Raw genomic sequence first — 20,321 nt, 5'->3', positions numbered from 1 at the left:
TCAGTGATTTTTAACATTCTCACATTCTCTATTTCTTCTGGTTTCGGTATCAGACTGTGTCTGACCCTATGCAAATTCACGTAGGTTTCGTTGAGCTTAGCTAGTTTGGAGCACATCTTCTTAGGAGGATGAGTCGACAATGGATGGCTAGACTGGGAACTACCCGGTTCTTAAAGTCAAAGCGCGGACGTGAAGGAAAACATCCCCCACACGGTTTTCGAGCCGCAACGTTCAGTGAGTGTCATGAGAGGGATAGTAAGAAATGAAAGAGCATCAATCCAACATTCTTATAGCTAAACAAACCACAAAGGCATTTTTTTTCAAAACACAACATTTTTATTCAAAAATCACTTAACACTAAACAACAACAACTCTAACATTTTTTAACAATAATATAACACTATAACATCAAACATTTTTTTTCTAATCACAAACATTTTTTTCTCAATTAACAATCTACTTAGAACAGGGCTGACAACGTTGTGAATGAAATTGTGATTTCCACTGTTGGAAATCATTAGGCCATTGATGGACACTACGTTTCCTAGCTTGAGACAAAAGATAAGCATAATGGTCACAAAACCATCGATCTACTTTCACATCGTTTCTAGCAGAAGAACGAGGATCAAAATGAGTCACTAAATGTTCTAAGGAATAGCCCAGGCTGCGATGATGCAGAAAATACACACAGTACTGTCCACACACCAAGGAATCTGTGCCTTGTAATTTCACGTTATTGAATCGGGTGGTCTGAGCATTTCTTCTCATAAAGTCGATGATATCGTCTTCCAAAGGGGGCAATCCGTACGAATCGAAATATTCCACACATCCTTCTTGAGGAAAGTAGACGGCTACCCAGTGGGTTCCTGGGAGATGACTCTCGTCCGTGTTGATCACGTAAGCTTGATGGTCTTTAGGTTTGCGATGAGGGACTTCATCTTTAGCACAGACGACAGGATTCCAAGAAGCTGTATACGAACTGTGGTTCAAAAGGTAATAAAGTTCCCAGGTATCCATTGTTTTCTGTATTGTTTTTTTCTTCTTCTTCACAGGTAATAATAAGTCGTCAATTCGATCCTGACTTTTTGCTTGAAAATGTCTGACGAATAAACGGTTATTCGTTCTGTTTCCTCACTCTGATTCAGGAGAGCTTCGATACGATGGATCTCTTGAGTGGTTAATGGTGGACAAGAATGTTCACGCAAGTCTTTATACCACTGGTGCAACACGTCTTTGTTTGAGATGAGACTCCAAGCTTCGTCCAGATACTCGTCCAATTTTTCTTCTTGACTCAACATCAGGCATTTATCGTGTTGAATTTGACTGGGATGATCGTTTTGACATCCATACCAATTTTTCTTGATCAATTCCGTCATTTTGTCGACCAAGTGTTTGGCAAAACAGGGGACTAAATGGGCTTCTTGTTCTGGCCATCTCGACTTCGTCATGACAATTTCTTCGTCTTTGTCTTGGGATTCTCCTTCCACGGTCTCCTCACATTCCATGTCCAAAGTTTCTTCACTAGGTAAAGAGGGATAACAGTCTTCCATGGCTTCTAGTAATCTAGAATGACTTCTCTCAAACTGTTGATTTCTATGGTATTATCGAATTCTGCATACAGGATGACGTTCAACGTTGGATTATCATCAGCACCGGGGTCTTTGATTGCAAACTGAATTTCCACACGAATCTGGCCGGATTTTATAGGATGGAAATGTCCCTCGTCGCTGCCTTGGTCTGGAGTGAAATCGAAAGCCCACAAAGCGTAACCTCCTGCATAATCCTCGTACGTAATGCCGTGACTGGTGTTGGTTCCTAACTGTCCGGTGGCTTCGTACAGGGACAAGTACGACCTCAAGTAATTCTTCTTTTTAAAGTCAGGTTCGAAAGGTCGGGTACACAAGGTCTTGCCATCGGGACTGACTTCAATCTTAGACACGTCAAAGTGTTTAAAGTAGAAAGGATTTTTTTTGATAGTTCCGTTGAAGGCTTCATTCTCGACGATACCAATGATTAAACGTTTGGGTAGCTGTCCTTGGAACAAATGATCTTCGATCATGGATCGCTGTCCCTTGGGAATGGTGAAGGTTTTCACTTCCACGCGTCGGATCGGATACTTGGCGGTCGTTCTGCTCAACGTCTGACTGATGTCGTTACCTACTTTAGGTAGCACTTCCACACGTCGCACGTAGAGTCTGGCTTCTTGGATTTTGGTTTTGTAATCGTCATCATTAGCCAATAAATGGAAAGCGGTACTGCTCCGATTCAGTCTCAGGCGAACATTCACCCCGTTCAGCAAATATTTCTCTTGCAACCACATGTCCAAATGTAAACGATCCATCAGTTCTAAACTTTTGTTGACTCCTTTGATTCTGTCTCTTCGTTCTACAAATCCCGCATTGTGTTCTTTGGTTGTATCAATTTCTAATGATTCAAACTGATCTTCATCGTCAGCTTCCCATACCACACAGGCATTGAGATGAGTGTTCTTGGCATCTATTCCGTACGTCAAGAGATTTTCCAGGTAGGCTCGATAAGGGTAAGTATCCATGCTGCTGCTGACCAGTTTGTTGTTCAAGTACAAGTCCACTCCACTGAACAAGGAATGCATGAAATTGTTGATGGGAGCTACTGCTTCAGTGTCTATATCACCTCCTGTCTTATCTACAACTTTGACTTTCAGGTACAAGTAACTGCTATTCAGATCGATGTAATCTTCGGGCTGTCCTTTGATTTCAAACTCGATGGGAGCGGAATCGGTCAATGAGGAGACGGGGTGAAATTCCACCCACTGAGATTCTTGCATGGTCATCATGGTGGGGGGGCATGGCAAACAGATCCAGTTCCGTCTTGGAACAAGCGCAAGACTCTCGGTGCATCATTTTTTTGTTCTGTGTCTCAATAATCGAAAACGTCTAAGTCTCGAACGGTTCTTCTTTTCTTGGCCTTTCTCGTTTGAAGTCTGGTGAAAGGGTGTTTTCTTCGTCGTCGTCTCTTTCTACCTTGTCCTTGCTGAATGCCTGATTCGGTAGCGTGCAGGGCATTTATAGGTGTGTCTCGTCGGCCTAAAATGTCTTTACCCGTTTGCAGCAAGACATTTTTGCCTGCCCTCATCAAGGCTTCTTTAGGGTTTTGTTTGTCGATGATGACATTTTGAAGAAATTCTTTGCCTTGCGTCAGTGCCGCATCTTTCAAGGCGTGCAATCCGCGTGTCACCATCGGTTTCAACACCGGGGCCACCGAACGAAAGGCCGATTTTAACATGTCTCCTAAACCGTGTCCTCGCTGTCGAGCAACCCCTCGGTACACTGGATACATGACTTACTTACGTGTCGTGAGAGAACCGTTTTCGAAAATGGAGTTTCACCGTGACTTTTCCTTTGGTGAATGGAATATTTTGTCCCAAATCTCCTTTTATAGTAATGTTGACTGTGTCCAAATACGACTTGCTGACAGGCAAATAGTGAGGATGGACAAATTCGCGGTGGACGTGGTAAGTGTTTCCACCTTCCTCGTCAGCGTTTGCGGCAGAATCCACTTTGAAAGGAATGACACGCAGTAACGGTACGGAGGTGTGTCCCACCACGTTGTACTCCACCACATCGGAGTACACGAACATCAAATTCAGTCCTTGGTTCAGTTCTACCGGGGTACGAAAATACTTGGCAAAAGAATCGTTGTCATAAATGACTGGTAATTCGGGTTTTTGTTCTACTTTCTTCCTCAGCTCCATGTCTCCGCCCAACATGTCAAACAATTCAGGACAAAATAAGAAAGACATCATTTTACGCCCCTCAGGAAATTTCATCAGGAAGCGACGAGCTGTTTTATGGTACTCCAGGGTGACGATACCTTTATTGACACTTTCCAAAGCTTTCAGAAAAACGCCATTAAACCTGGTGGCTATGGTGCTGACCAAATGTTAACCACTAAAATAATAGCCTGGGGGAATGAACAAGTGATAGGTGGTGTACTTTTGTGTACGGGTTTTCTTGTCATATTTGCTATGGGTTTCCATCCACTGTTGCATTTGTTCGTCATGAACTTCCACATCAAATTTATTTTGATTGGGAAGGACATTGAGGACTTGGGTCGGGTGAATCATTTCTACTAAAGCCACTTCCCAATGGGCTTCGTGATCTAAGGGGATGGCTTGAGGTAATTTGGCCGTGTAACAGCACAACGTGTTGTGGGGAAACACCTCCATGGAACTGTCACTGGGTAAGGTTAAGTAAAATTGGTTTTGGTGACTCATAATTCCAGAGTTCTGTGGCTGTCCGAGGGGTTAGTGGACGTCAGAGGCGTGTCTCCGCCCAAAATGGGGTTCTGGTTGTGGTTGGAGTGGTGACTGGCACTGGCACTGGACACAACGTTCCCGTTCGAGGAGAATTTCAGGGAGGGATTGGGAAGCAGGTAACCGATGCAACTGCTCAATAAAATGGTCCACAATTGTTTGTCTCCTTGTTGCAAACTCAAATTGGCAATGGCTGCCCCGATGACACAATACACCACGAAGATTTGGCAGAAAAAGACGATTTGCGTTTTAGGCACACGTTCTCCACACCACACCCACAAGGGTTGTTTTTGTAAATCTTGCACAGAAGAACTAGGGGAAGAAGGACTGGTCGACGTAGCTGCGTCTGCTGTGTGAAAGGGCATGATGGTCACTTCTTCTTTTTATAGTCGATGACTTGCGAAGCGTCGATCCAAGAATCGAAACTGGGTGGATATCCTTTCCAACGTACTTTGACTTCTTTGACACGTCGTTTGCCCACTTTACGGATTCTGCGTTCGAGAATGCTTTCGATGTCGTACACGTCGTCTTCTTTTTTGGTGACACGTTGTAACTCGGGCAAATAAAACGTTCCTTTGAGTACTTCTCCGTTCATGTCTTCCAATTTATAGACGGTTGGATGACGGCCATGCACTCGTCCAGTGACGCGAAACAATTCGGTCGTCCAATTAGGTAAGTAACCTTTGTCGAAAGTGCGTTTGGTTTTGCCAATGCGCACCCAATCTCCTACGGCCAACTCTCCACTTTTCTTGGGGACAGCCCTCGTCGGGGACGTACCGAACAGACGCTCGAACACCAGCACTTCGTTGTCGGGAGTCACGTCTTGCGGGGCACGTCCGATGCTTCGATGGTAAGATTGGTTGTACGCTTGCACCAGGTGCGGTAAGATGTCGATGTACTTCAGAGTGTGGTGATGCGTAAAATATTTCCACATGCGTTCTTTCAAAGTGCGTTGAAAACGTTCCACGATGCTGGCTTTGGTTTCGGGATTCTCGGTGGTAAAAAAATGAATGTCACGTTTCTTTAATTCTTTTTGGAAAGCTTGGTTCAGAAATTCGGTGCCTTTGTCCGTTTGCCATCGAAGAGGGTGACGACCGCTTTGTTTCAACACCCGTTGCAGGGCTCGCACTAACTCGCTGCTTGATTTGGAAGTCAAGGGCACGACCCAGGCAAATTTGGAAAAGACGTCGATGACACAAAACAAATATTTGTAACCACGATTGTAGCTGGCCAAATGAGAGACATCGGCTAAATCGGCTTGCCATTGATGATCGATGCCTTCCACTCGGGTGCGACTTCTGGCAAACTTGCGTCGAATGGGTTTGTGTAAAGTGTAGGTAGCTTGTTCTTGTAACCATCGTTGCACTTGAGGTAAACGGAGACTTTTCAGTCGAGTTTTGGCAGCACGATACAATTTTTGAACTCCTGCGTAACCTGCAGGATGAGAGGGATCGTAGTAAATGCTGGCTAAGACTTTTTCCATTTTTGTGTTGGTGTGTTAATAAGTCACCCACTCTTCGGTGATGCTACTTTGGGTGGGTCGAAAGGGTGGTTTGGAAACAGATTTACGTGTCCGATGGGCTACGGGAGTAGAAGTCGAAGGTAGTGGTGGAGGTGGCAATGGAATGGCTTTGGTTTTCTTTTCTTTTTTCGCTTCTGGTTTCCCTTCTTTCTTTTTCACTTCTGTCGAAGGAGGCGTGGACATCATCTTTTTAACCCAAGCTTTCATTTCTTCTCGTTGGGGTGTGGGGGACGGGGTCAACAAGGATGCTGCAATCTTACTCGAAATGGGAGCTGCTGACGGTGTTTGAAACACTTCGCGCATCTCTTCTTCCTCAGGTCTTTGTGGGGTAGCATCTCTGGTGACCCTTGGGGATGGAAGTGGTGGTGGTGGTGGTAATGATGATGGTGCTGGACTTTTCATCAAGGTCTTAAAATCTTTTAGAGTGGGTAAAGCTGTTTCGTCTAAAGCTTTCTGGTGAAAGAGTTGCAGTCTTTGCAAGAGTTGACCGTACTTTTGCGATTTTTCTGTTTCGGACGGATGGGAGGGATCGTAGTAAATGCTGGCTAAGACTTTTTCCATTTTTTTTCTGTTGGTTGGTGTGTTAATAAGGCACCCACTCTTGGAGGAGGCTACTCTTTTTCTCTTGGGGTATTTTCTTGGATTGCAATGCTTTGCGTGTGCGACCGGCAATAGGTGTTGAAGAGGAGGAGGATGTCTGAGCGGGGGATATCGGTTCTTGTTTCACTTCTGTCTTCACTTCTGTCTTCACTTTCTTTTTCTCTTGTGATGAAGAAGGGGTGGCCATCATCTTTTTAATCCATCCAATTCTCGAGGTAGGTGGTGTTGTTAACTTGCGTACTTTTTCTGGTGGAGTTTGAAACCCTTCTTCTTCTTCTTCTTTTCCTTTTTCTGTCTTGGTCACTGGTACTGGTGGTACTGGTACTGGTACTGGTGATGGTGCTGGACTTTTCATCAAGGTCTTAAAATCTTTCAGAGTGGGTAGAGCTGTTTCGTCTAAAGCTTTCTGGTGAAAGAGTTGCAGTCGTTGCAAGAGTTGACCGTACTTTTGCGATTTTTCTGTTTCGGACAAATCTTGGCGATCCATCAAGGACTGCAATTCGTGTTGTAACTGGGACAACTCGCTCAAATTGGGATTGGGAGGTAAATGCGGGGTGTGTTGTTCTTGCCACCGATGGTATTCCATCCATCGTTTGTAAGGCACTAAAGCTAGTTTTCGTCCTTCCATGGGTTTGTCAGGGGTCGATTCTGAGATCTTGGAACTTCCGAGGCCTTTTTATCTTGCTCCCACCAGTCCTCCCAACATGGTTCCCAAGACTCCTTTCAGTATGGGGCCTAACAAGAGAGGTAAAATACCTCCACGTTGCACTAACATCTTCTTTTTTTGACGAATGGGAATTTTCTTTTGAACCATTTGGCGAAGAACGTGACGATGTTTGCCTAAGCATTGTTTCTGGTGTTTGGACAAAGGGATCGTGCCTTTCAAAACGTTCAAACAACATTCGCACACGGTATCGATGACCTCTTTGGAGGCCGTTTGAATGAGTTTTTTTCGTAGGGGTGGAGAAGCTTTGGACAGGACAGATAACAGGTCCCCATGTTTGGCTAAACGTGGTGGCAGTCCTTTCCTTTTCTTTCCTTGGGGTTTTCTGGAGGGTGACATCTTTGAGTCTTTAGGAGCACCTAAAAACACTGATACCCTACTCGGTCACAGGCCTTTTTTATACTGGAACGCGTCGCCATTGATTGTCTTTACGTCGTATCAGCTTGAGGACAGGCATGACACGTCGTGCAGGGGTACGTAACGGACTAAATCGAGCCAGTTCTTGCTTGGACAAATCCAGTAAACTTTGTAACATGCCCGATCTTTCATGGACTTTGATTTTGGGAGAAGGTACATTGTGAGCAACAGCCACTGCCACTAAATGGGAAGGTCCTGCCACTGGGGAAGTTCTTTTGGGGGTCATCAACGGAGAAGTTCTTGGTGTGATCAACGTCTCCAAGTACTCTTCAGTTCCTGGTGACATCAACGGAGAAGTGGATAAACGTGAGGCTGCCGGGGACGCAGTCACCGCTGTGGCAGGTCGTGGTTTGCGAGTGTAAGGCTGCGTCCTGGCCGAAGTGCCTCTCTTGCGACTAGTTTTCTTCTGTGGACTTTTCTTTTTCTGAGGACTTTTTCTCTGTTTCTTTTTCTGGGGGCTTCTTTTCTTTTTTCGGGGTGGTGTCTGGTAAGAGGAGGGTCCCGCCACTGGAGAAGTTCTTCTCTTTGGGGACTTGGTCTTTTTCTTCTTGGGGCTTCGTTGAACTTTTGTCTTGGGGATAACTTTGGGGGCATTAGGATCCCATCTTAAGAGTGAGCGAATGATGACCCCTCCTAGAGTACCGCTCCCTCCAGGTTTCAAAATGATTTGTTTTTTGGTTTGAGTGTCGATGCGGGGATCGGCCAGTTGGACCAAAGCGACTTTGTTTCGATCGAAAAAGCGTTGGGTTTGATGAGGAATCTGAATGATTCCTTGGAGTAATTGACGTGCCGTCACCGTGAACCATCGTAAGACTTCTTTGAGACTAGCTTCTAAGACACGAGCTCGTGTTTGTGGATCTTTTTCTCGACTGATGCCATACAAGGCACGAATCAATTTGACGGGAAGATGCGACTGAAGGGACGTCATGTTCGCACTGAGTGTGAGACAGACGAAAAAGGGTCTGAGGTTTTTATAGATTTTTTTCATGGGGACTGAAATGAAGTCGAGGACGGAGACGTGTACAGGACAGGCCCTCCGTCTTGGCACCAGTGGTGAAACAAGTGGGTACGAAATCGCAAATCCTCGGGGGTCGTAGGTTTCAAATCGACGAGTAAATAGGCGTGTGGCGTTTGAGTGGCATCGTCGTACGCCTGAGTCAGCCAAGGCGTTCCTAACTGTTTGGCTAAGACTTGCACTTGCGATTTATCTCGAGGGCTTTTAAACAAGACCACGTAATGCGCATTGAGACTGATGGTGCGATGGGCTTTACTTTGTTGAAACAAATTTTGGGTGATGTAAATGACACTGGCATTACGGTGATGCCCTTTGCGCGTGAACCACAATTTAATTTCTTCTTCGTCTTCTCCTAACATGTCGTCGAAAATGACCAAATGGGTTTGACGGGAGTCAGAGACGATGCCGTCGTCTTCTTTAGGAATGCCTTCCACAAACACGATGGAATCGCCTTGACTTTCTCGCAAGAGGCTGTACGCCGATTGCCACTCTTTGTAACACCACACGATCCGTTGAGGGGGCCGATCGATCAAATGATGTTTATGTTCGATCAAACGTTTGACGAATTCGGTTTTGCCAGAACCGCTAGGTCCAGCAATGAGCATGTTAAAGGGATGGCGAAGATACAAAGCCTCCCAACTGGCACGATCTAAGTGTTCGTCGATGACTTTGACAGTAGAGGAAGAGGGAGCAGAGGTAGCCATGGTGTGAGAAATGTCACTTGTGACACGAAAAACGAACAAGACAAGAGTTTATATACTTTTTCAGAACACGTTTATTGAATGTTTCAAATATGAACACGAAAGACAAAAATACATACAACCCAAATAGTGATGTACAGGAATATAAAACACAGCAAAGCGATCAAAGTGGAATATAAACAAGTGTCTGTACAACATGTTTTGGGTAACCAAGATGTCCTAGGGACAGTGTGTAATGTTCTTACAGTCTCTACATGAGGTATTGTCACACAAGTGTCCTCCCGGAATGACCTTTCAGGAATGTCCATGACAGTCCTGTCCTGAAGCGAGTGGTTGTTCTCGGTGACGGGTTCTTCTGGCACCGTCACTAACACAGGTTGAAAAGTAACTTTTTTCCTTGAACAACTCTTGTGCATACTGGGCCACTTCTTGGGTCCAAGCCTCAAAACCCCCCTTTTTCCAGTCACGAACATCTGTCCAATGAGGGTGTAAGTCACAAGCTACACACACATCGTCATACACGTCTTGGGTAGCTAAAAGTTGACGAATCTTTTTTTCCTGTTGAGGTCGAGAAGTATCCAGATGAAACCGCAAGGCTTTGAGCAAAAGGAGTTTTTCGTGACCATTTAAGGCCATGGAGGTGGTAAGTACTGATCGTAAAGAGTCCACAAAGAATCGGCTGGTAAACGAAATCCCAGAAAACAAGTCACTAAGACACACACCACTTGTCGTCCCAAATTGAATGGATAAAGTTCTTGTAATAATCGATGGTAATGATCCACGGTTCGAATATGGTCATTGAGTTCCTTCCACGGAATCTGTTGGATTACATACGACATAAGTCGTGGCATAGCTGCCTGTTTTTATAGTCTCTTTGTTTCGAAAAGAATACACGTACTTTCTAGCCAGTGATGTTCGTTTTCCAGTGGGGAATGTAAATCTTGCATACTGTAACCGAAACGTCAGAGTTCGATTAGAAGTTTCCTCTTCCGCTAAGTAGCTTCCACGTAAAATATGTTGGTAATCCTTTACCTCGTCTTCCTCAATGGGTTGCTCTAGGTGAATCTCGAAGTAACCAAAATGATCAACACGTGAATCATCGGGGGCCTGGAAGTATTGAACAAGGTCTGACCACTGAAACAATTTCTGACGAATCAGTTCTCTTATACCCTTCAGGTACCAGTGGTTAAAGATCTGGTGACGTAACGGATGCAATTGTTCTTTACGTTTCACTTGTATTTTGACCAGCTCTCGGTAAATGCGTTCTCTCAACTCCACAGGCAAAGCACGAATGTTCTCTAGCAAAGTATCCATGAATAGGTCATACTAAATCCTCTTTGGTCTGACACAAGAAATGTACTCTTTGCACAAACATGGTTTCACTTCAGTGTCGAATTTAAATCGTTGAGTCACTAATCTACACATTACAATTCGTTCAGAAGTTTCCTCTTTCACTAAGTTGACATTGCGTGAAAGATGTTGGTAATTCGTTAACTCTTCCTCTGGAATTCGATGCAGTACGTTTACAATGATGTAACTACAATCGTCCATACCAAACCAATCCTTTTTAAAACTAGAGGATCGTTGATCAATGTCTGTCCGATGGAACACTTTCAATTGAATCAATCCTTGTATAGCCTTCAGGTACCAGTGGTTCAAACACCGGTGACGTAACGGATGCAATTGTTCTTTACGTTTCACTTGTATTTTGACCAGTTCTCGATAAATGCGTTCTCTCAACTCCACAGGCAAAGCACAAATGTTCTCTTGTAAAGTATCCATGAACAGATTATTATGGTAAGAAGTTACTTCAATGTCTCGGTCCCACTAAGGGTAAGTAATGACAATTCGGTGACCATCGAGCATGTTCTACGTAGGCCGAATCTTGCGGTTCCCAGTGGTGAAGTGACACACCGCAACTGAAGCACTTGACTTTATCTCCTTCGCCCAAGTAGAAAAATCCGGCTCTGGCTAATTCTTCGGGGGTCGGTCCTCCCAGATACTTTGGCCATTTTCCTTTGAACGATTGAAGACGATTTTCAAAGTCGCAGTATTCCGACAAACGCACAGGAAACGAATATTCGTTTTTCACAGATTCGTTTCGATGAGGGTTGAGTGACATGGGCAGGAGTTTGCTCAGGGCTGGATGACATCCGTAGGGGGGTAGACGTGAAGGTGAACATTCCCCTTTAAAACGAAACCCAGTAAAATGTCCAAGAGGACGAGCGGCATCACTTTCGCATCCGACAGGTTTGACACGCACAGCATCACTTTCCATGATAGGGGTAGGGGCACTAAAGTTCCCATGATGCTTTACGGCATCGCTCAGGTCACAAGGTACAGCATCGTACCCATCGCAAGGCTCACAATCGCATTCCACTTCCGAAGCCTCACACTTGAATTGTGTCCTTCTAAACAACTTGTTCTGTGTTTCTCTGAAAGTATTCATCTTGTTCGCTCGGTCTTGGTAGTCACAATGAACTATCGATCTTGCCTAGGGTTCCTTTTTTATATACAGACCAATACCGACGTGACCGTACGGTAAGGTGAAATGATTGGGAAGTCGAACTCGCTTCTGGTATACAATTTGAGAGACTTTTTCCAAAGGTCGACTGACGATGTGGTGAGTGGGTAAACGTACAATCTTGTTCGGTTGGTAAGTGGTCACTTTAAAGTTTCCATCCTCTCCCGATTGCAAGGCTTCTTTCAATACCCCAAAGTTGACCACTCGACTGGTACGATAATTCAGAGTCAGTCCTTTCACTTTGCACGTCGTGTGCACTTCTCCTTGTTTGTCCCGGTATTCGTAGCCGTAATTTTTGGGACCGTCACTGACGAAACTTAGAATCTTGTCGTCGGGATGCTCGTCTGTCCAGGCTCCTAAACGGTCTCCTTCGATGTTAGGGTGATGTTGAATCGGGTGATGGATGTAAATGCAGCTGTCCGTGTCAAAGTACAGGACGCGTTCCCCTAACACTTCTAAAGCTTCGTACAATTTTAAGCGAGCATGAGCTGTCACGTAAGCCGCAATGATGACATTTCCAAAAGGGTCGTCTTGTACAAAGTCCAGATCTTCTTCGTAATTGACCAAGATCAAATTCTCTCGAACGACGTCCACGTGTTTCATGTATTTGGTTTTGTCGTGAATCATCTGGAAGTAGCGGGAAGGTTCTGTCAAATATTCCGTCTTGGGTAAACACGGTCGTTGTGCCATTTTACCCCACAAGCAATTTAACATCACTTTGGCAAACGATCGCCTGCCTTCGTTTTTCTCGATGTGGTCTAAAGAGATGCCTTCTTGTTCATAGTATTTCTCTTTGAATTGTATTTGGTCTTCGGGAGTGTGACACCAGGAAGGATAGCCGCTGGCTTCTTGTTTCAGTTTCAAAAAGGCATCCACGTAGTCAGCGAAAATGCCTTTCTGACTGGGATCACCCTTGTGGTACTGTTGTGTCTTGGGAAAGTGGCAAATTTCGTACACTTCTAACAGTTGGTATCCCATGTCCAGAGCTTTGAACAATTCTACGCTGACCCAGGTTCCCGTCAAGGCACGTTCTTCCTGGGTGTGCTGACAAGGCTGGTCTTGGTTGCACGTTTCGGCACAAGTACGGCACAATGGAAACATCAGTTTGCCTTGACAATGGTGAGGTAAGACGGGATGGTATAGGTTCGTGGGAGGCAAAACTTTACACTTGATCAAGCCTTCGTATTGTCGAATGTTTTTCAGGTCGATGTGTTCCGTCAGCAATTGCGGGTGCCCTACAGGAAAGCGACAATATTTGCACACGTAGGGATACAGCGAACACACGTCCAAGTATTTGATTTCTTCTCCTTTCTCTTCGTCGGCTTGGTACAGCAAACAGGTGGCATTGGTCCTTCCTCCGTACAAACTATCCCTCGGGTTCAGCGGGTCCATGAACTGGTAACTTTCCACGAGGCGTTTAAACTCGGGATCGGTTTTCATACGGTGATCGTACTCGTGTTCCCACATTTCCACCACTTGGTATCCTTCCTGTTCTAACTTTAGGCGCCGCTGACAAGTGTCCTGGTACAAGTCTTCCATGGTTCGTTGCAAAAACTGATTTTTAGTGCCACGGTCAGGGTAACAGACGGGACATCCGTGAAATAAGCAGCCGTTAAACTCGTACACGATCTTGGGGTTTTCTAAGTCCCAGCCATCGACCGAATACGTTCCGATGGTCTTTTCACCCCCTCCGTTGCGGGCATGCTGAATCCACTTGTCTTCCTTGTCGCACAAGTAATGTAACCAACGTAGGGCTTTGACCGAGTATTGACGTTTGACAAAGTGGGTCGTTTGAGGACTGATGACAGCCACGGTGTTTTCAGTCATGAATCGTTGTCGATACACTAAGGAACACGCTTTGGCAATGGTGCAAGCTTCTTTCAAAGGATCGACCCCTCCGTGTTCCATGAACAGTTCTCGAACTTTTCCACAGCAACGTCGTAAAATGTCCACGTCGGAACGACAATACTTTAGCATTTCTTCCTGAAAGTCGAAAGGGTCCGAGGCGTGAGCCTGGTACCAAGCGTAGAAAGCTTCTCGTTGTTCGGTACGCATGTTGTCGGGGTCGTAATAGTTAGCCTCAGGCAAATGGGGTAAAACGGCGTGTTGATTGGCTTCCGTATTGAAAAAGTGTGGAAAGTACCCTTTAGCCATTTCTGTCATTCCAAACGTTTTAGGCATTCGACTCAAAGGCATGGCCAAATAGCTCATCGAATCTTTAAACTGTACTTGTCCCACTTGCATGAAAATGATTTTGGCCCCGTTCAAAGTCACTTTAGGACGCTCGGTGCCTTGTTCCGTATAGTATCTGAGAAGAAACTGTCCATCGTATCCGGAAAAATTGTGAGCCATCACCGTGGCATGACGATGACAATCTCCGTAACGTTCGATGTCCTCTTGGCTCCACGTCTTGTCGATGGGGTCTAAAACCCATTGGGCAAAATCGGCTAACGTGTTTGGTCCCCGAAAGATTTTTTCACGCCCTCCGGGAATCTTGCTGCAGTGAGGGCAATGACTGAAGATAGGTTCTTGAATGCACTTCTCGCACGCTCGATGAGCCACGCAGAAATTAGGAATGTGAATGCCAGTCTCTTGCATGCATTCGAAATCGAAAAAGATGAAATTGCCTTTCTTCTTGTGACCGTCCTCTTTCTCTGGTGGGGGATGGTATTTTTGCACGTAGCATTCGTGTTCCAAGTCCACGATGTGGTGACAAATGTGACATTTTTTCTTTCCTCGACATACGTGTGCCTTGGCATTGTTGGTACGTATGCCTTGTCCACACGCGGGGCACAATCTCAGCAGTTGACAAGCGCATTTCTTCTGTGAACCTTGCGTCTTCAAATGTTGTTGGTAACAGGTAGGGCTGACAAACGTGCGCAGACAAGTTGAACAAGGCACTGGTTCTTCGCTCAGACAGGGTGGAGAGGCCAAACATCCTGAGCATTTCCATCCACAATGTTTGTGCTGCTCTCGATTATTATAACCATAGTCACATTTCTCACAATAATAAACATATCCCAGGAATCCAGTGATACTGGTAATGGTATCGAAATGGTCATCGTGATGATAAACATGAATGTATTTTCCGTCCTTAAAATCTTGCCCTCGAAACAACAGAGGCCCGCGCACTTCTTGAGGGTGCACTTTCAAGGTGTATCGTGGAGCTAGGGCATCTTGCAATTTTTGCATCTCAGGAATGCCACAGGGTGTGTCTTTGGACAGGCCAGCTTGTCGTAACAGGAGTTCTGCTTCACTTCGTTGTTTGGCTCGGTCCGATTGTCGAATGTTCTCCCAGTCTCTTTTCCATTCTACCGTGTCGTTCTTGTTGGCATAGGTTCGTCCCACCACGATGGCACGGGCTAAACACATCTGGTCATGAGGATTGTGAATTTGGACAAGGCTACGCTTAATGCTGCGAAGGTCGTTCACCAATAACATCTTTTTGCGTCCGGTCCCTTGAGGAGGAGAGACGTGGGTCATGTCCAATGTGGCTTTTCCATCGGTGATGTCAAACTGGTCATTAGATTGTTGCACGTGTTGAATCTTGTCCATGACTTTGGAAACGGTCAATTCTGCAGGGGTGCTAAACTCGATCCAAACAGGGGATTTCAAACCGTCGTGTTGTATGGAAAGTCTCAAGCGGTCGTCTTCTTTGGGTTGACATTGTCGCTTGAGTGCAGTGAGCAGAGAATCCCACACTCCGGTGATGAACCCTTCTGCTTTCTCTAACGGTACTTCGGACTTGAAATCTTTAAACTTCACCGTGTATTTGTAAGCCGTGGTTCTAAATTTTCTAGAGGAACGCTTTTCCGTCTCTCGAATGGAATAGTATTTTTCAGGGTTGACTAAGGGTGGTGAACTTGGTTTAGAGGGTTCGGATTCTGGTTCACTCATGTCCTCTTCAAAATCACTGGCATGAATTTGTGCCAAGATTTCAGCCCTGGTTCGAGGCGATAGATCACGTTTCTGCCTCTTACTTTCTTCTTCTTTCTTCTCGAATGAATTAGATCGTTTCATCTTGAAAGCAAAAAGTCAAATGACTCAAGTTCAAACACCATGAGCTTCTTTATAGTCATAGCAGACCAGCGTATATAAAAGGGTGTGCGTCTTGTCCTTTCACTATTCATTTCACTCTCAAGCCGAGCACAACGATGGAAGAGACTAACCAGATGGAACGTTTCGTCAGAGCTTTGCGAGGGGTCATTAGAAAATTCTCTTCAGACCAGCCTACGGACTACTCTCCTTCCTTTCGAGATAAAAGTCAAGATACTTGCTATATCTGTCAGAAGAAAGGGCATTGGTCTTCAGAGTGTCCAGACCGTCAAAAAAGAACAAAAACAGGGACTAAAAAAGACAAAAGTCAAGATACCTGTTATTATTGTAAAGAAAAAGGACATTGGTCTCCAGATTGCCCAAAAAAGAAACAAGAGGAGTCAGAAGAAAAGAGGGATTCTTCAGAAGAAGAGAGGGGTTCTTCAGAGGAAGAAAGCAGACAGGTGAAGAAAAAGAAACAGGAGAAGAAAAGAAGAAGGGAAGAAAGTGAGGAGGAAGAAGAGGAAAAGAGTGTGACAGTGAAGAAATTCAAAAAACAGAGAGACTAAACAAGGAGACAGAAGAAGTCAATGAACTTTTTATTAAAGTATTGTGTTGTGAATTGTGAATTGGATTGTAAAAAATGGAGAAAAGAATAAATGAATGATATAAGGTAAGTGCCTTTGAGTTTTGATTTTAAAATAAGAACGTACACTCACGCACTCATACACAGACACGTACTATAAGGGTAAAATGGGTGGGGTTTATTTTTTTTTTGAGTTATTGGCAAATTGAAATTGTATTTCTTTTCGAGAAATGTGGGTGGCCCTGAAAAGGGCCTTTTTTCTTCATGGTGAAAGGGTGAGTTTAAGCAATCAACTTTAACTGCCTTATGCCTTTGCCACGGCCAAGGCCTACTTCTGGACTGCGTAATGATGATAATGATTGGGTTGAAATCACTAAGGGTGGTACGGTAGGCTTAGTCACAGGGTTGACATGTTTGGCTCGGGAAGGTCGTATTCTCTTCGGTCGTGATAAAGAAGTCTGATACATTTGTTTCAGACTTCTTAACTCCGCTAAAATGTCCAACAGTACCGTGACCGTTTGATTTTCACCCTCTTGTTTCTTTGCTGCTACTTCTTCTTGCTGTTGCTGCTGTTGTTTTTTTCTTACCTCTTCTTGTTGTTGCTGTTGCTGTAGGAGAAAAGCCTGTTCCGCTTCCTTTTGTCGTTGTATAAATTTCTCCAATTCTTCTTTCTGTCTCTGTCTAAAATTTTCCACTTGCGGTAATGAAGAAGGTAACGAAGGTTCCGGAACAAATTCTTGCGAGGAGAGAAAATCCACAAAATCCCAATTCACCTCTTCTGAAAGTAAGTCCGGGTTCCCTTGGGCGGTCTCCCCTGCTGGTGCACCCCACTGGATCGTTTTCTGAGTTTCCGTCATGTTGAATCACTATCGCATAGATTGACTGCACACAAGCGCTAGCGAATCTATATAGACTACGTGACGTCACAGACTGCTCTCTTCAGATTGGATGCGGGCTGACTGAATTCTGTAACGCGTGTTCGGATTGGTGAATGAACTCAATCCGTTTCAATCCTTTCTGTCCCTATAAATAAGCGCAGTTCACTGCATTGATTCACCTATTCTCGGAGCCTCAACATGTGGACAGACGTTGAATCTTCAACCCTTGTGTCAACAATGATGTTCAGGACGGACATGCTCATGTATGTCCGATCCAAGTGGACCGTTGTCCACAGGACCAACAGCAGCCTGTGGATAAGAAGAGTCTATATAGAGAGACAAGGTTGCCTCAAGAGAACTCTGATGTATGGCCCTGCTGTAAGACGAAGTTTGAGGAAAAGAAGATGTCGCAAATGCCCTTTATGTTAAGGGCATATTAACATAAACCAAAGGCCCTTTTCAGGGCCAGCCATATATCTCGAAAAGAGATAGCCTTACCATTGCCTACCCCTTTTTTTTATTTAGTTTTTTTTAAAAAAAATAGAGACCCTCCCTGTTTCAATTTTACATAGACCCGATACAGACCCAGGGTTTTTTTTGTCCATGTTAAATTTACATAGACCCTATACAGACCCAGGGTGATTAATGTTAAATTTACATAGACCCTATACAGACCCAGGTTAAGTCTGTAATGCTAATTCCCATAGACCCTATATCGACCCACGATTTTTCTCCATGTTAAATTTACATAGACCCTATATCGACCCAGGGGTGTTTTTAATGCTAATTCCCATAGACCCTATAGTGCCCCACTTCACTACTAACATCATACGTCATAGATAACAGAGACTCCCTGTGTTTGTTTGAATTTGCGCTAGATGATTTACATTTTGACCTTAAATTGTAATGCTGTTTCGAGTCAGACCGTTTACTTTCCGTACATTTCATTTAATACCACGTCATTTGGAATATGAATTGATCATTCCATTCTGTTCTTCAGACCATTTCAACTAATGCCAGACCATTTGGAATCTGAATAAATCATTTCAATTTTTGGGTTAAAAATCATTTCATTTTAGACTTCATTATTTCATTTAATACCACCTCATTTAGAATCCGAATTCATCAATCCGTTTTGTTCTTTAAACCGTTTCATGTAATACCACGTCATTTGGAATCTGAATTCATCATTTCATTTGTTGGGTTAAATCATTTCATTTCTTACTATATAATTTCATTTAATAATACGTCATTTGGATTCAGAATCCACTAATCCACTTTGTTCTTTAAATCATTTTATTTAATACCAGATCATTTGGAATTTGACGATTTCATTTGTTGAGTTAAATCAGTTCATCTTAGACAATATCATTTTATTTAATAGCACGTCATTTGGAAGCATATATTATCATTCCGTTTTGTTCTTTAAGTCATTTTATTTAATACCAGATCATTTCGTTTAATGCCACGTCATTTGGAATCTGAATTCATTATCTCATTTTTGGGATTCAATCATTTCATTTCATGATACGTCATTTCATATCACACAGCATCATTTAGAATCTGAGTCCATCATTCCGTTTGTTGGGTTAAATCATTTCATTTCACACTACATTATTTCATTTAATACCACGTCATTTGGAATCTAAATTCATCATTCGATTTTGTTCGTTAAATCATTTCATGTGACACCATATCATTGGAATCTGGATTTATCATTTTATTTTGTTGGGTTAAATCATTTGATTTCATACTATATCATTTGATAAATGCAATTTTGGCGGTGACGGCTGCCCATAGTAATTACCATAAGGGATTGTTATTTCGTTCACAAGCATTCTGCACAAATCGTATACCATTGCCTTTGTATCATCTCCTGTAACATTTACATCCACTGATATAAAAACTGATCCAGACGCAATAATTACATTGGGTCCATACTTAGGGATTGCGTCTTGTAATGTGTGTTCAGGCTTGATAATACTCTGAGTGTTTGCATTGCAAATGTGTGCTGGATTAAGATGTAACACCCTGTTGTGTTTTTTTTTTCTTTTCTTTTCACTATGAAGAGTTATGCTTTTTACATTTGTTACCATCACTGTGTGCTAGCACGTATTAATTGGTACAGAAACTAGAACCAGGATGAACATTAAAACAATTAGAATTTCAATTGATACATACCTACTTATGGGAACACTGGTAAAAATCAATGAGTTGAGGTGGTCGATGTTTCCGTCTGAACTTCGACATTTATCGTTTCGAACTACTTTGTTTTTCATTTTCACCGTTCGCATCAAATGGATCAAATAATTTAAACAGATAATTACTGTAAATGATGGTTCACCGTTCGCATCAAATGGATCAAATAATTTAAACAGATAATTACTGTAAATGATGGAGCTTTAACTATCACAGCACCAATGACACCTGCTATATACACTGCAGTTTGGTATTATACTTTTATACTTTCACCGAAATTTCATAAATATTTTAAATACATTTTCTATAACCCATACTTGATGCTCTCATCTGATATAGGTTATAATTAATTTGCACACTCAAAGGACAGTAAAATGAATTATATATATATATATATATATATATATATATATATATATATATATATATATATATATATATATATATATATATATATATATATATATATATATATATATATAAATATATATATATGAACATATATATATATATATATATATATATATATATATATATATATATATATATATATATATATATATATATATATATATATATATATATATATATATATATATATATATATATATATATATATATATATATATATATATATATATATATGAATATATATATATATATATATATGAATATATATATATATGAATATATATATATATATATATATATATATATATATATGAATATATATATATATATATATATATATATATATATATATATATATATATATATATATATATATATATATATATATATATATATATATATATATATATATATA

This window comes from Sinohyriopsis cumingii, chromosome 1, assembly GCF_028554795.1.
Source record: "Sinohyriopsis cumingii isolate HCF-2022 chromosome 1, ASM2855479v2, whole genome shotgun sequence".
NCBI lineage: Eukaryota > Metazoa > Mollusca > Bivalvia > Unionida > Unionidae > Sinohyriopsis > Sinohyriopsis cumingii.
Note: the sequence above shows the minus strand (reverse complement) of the source record.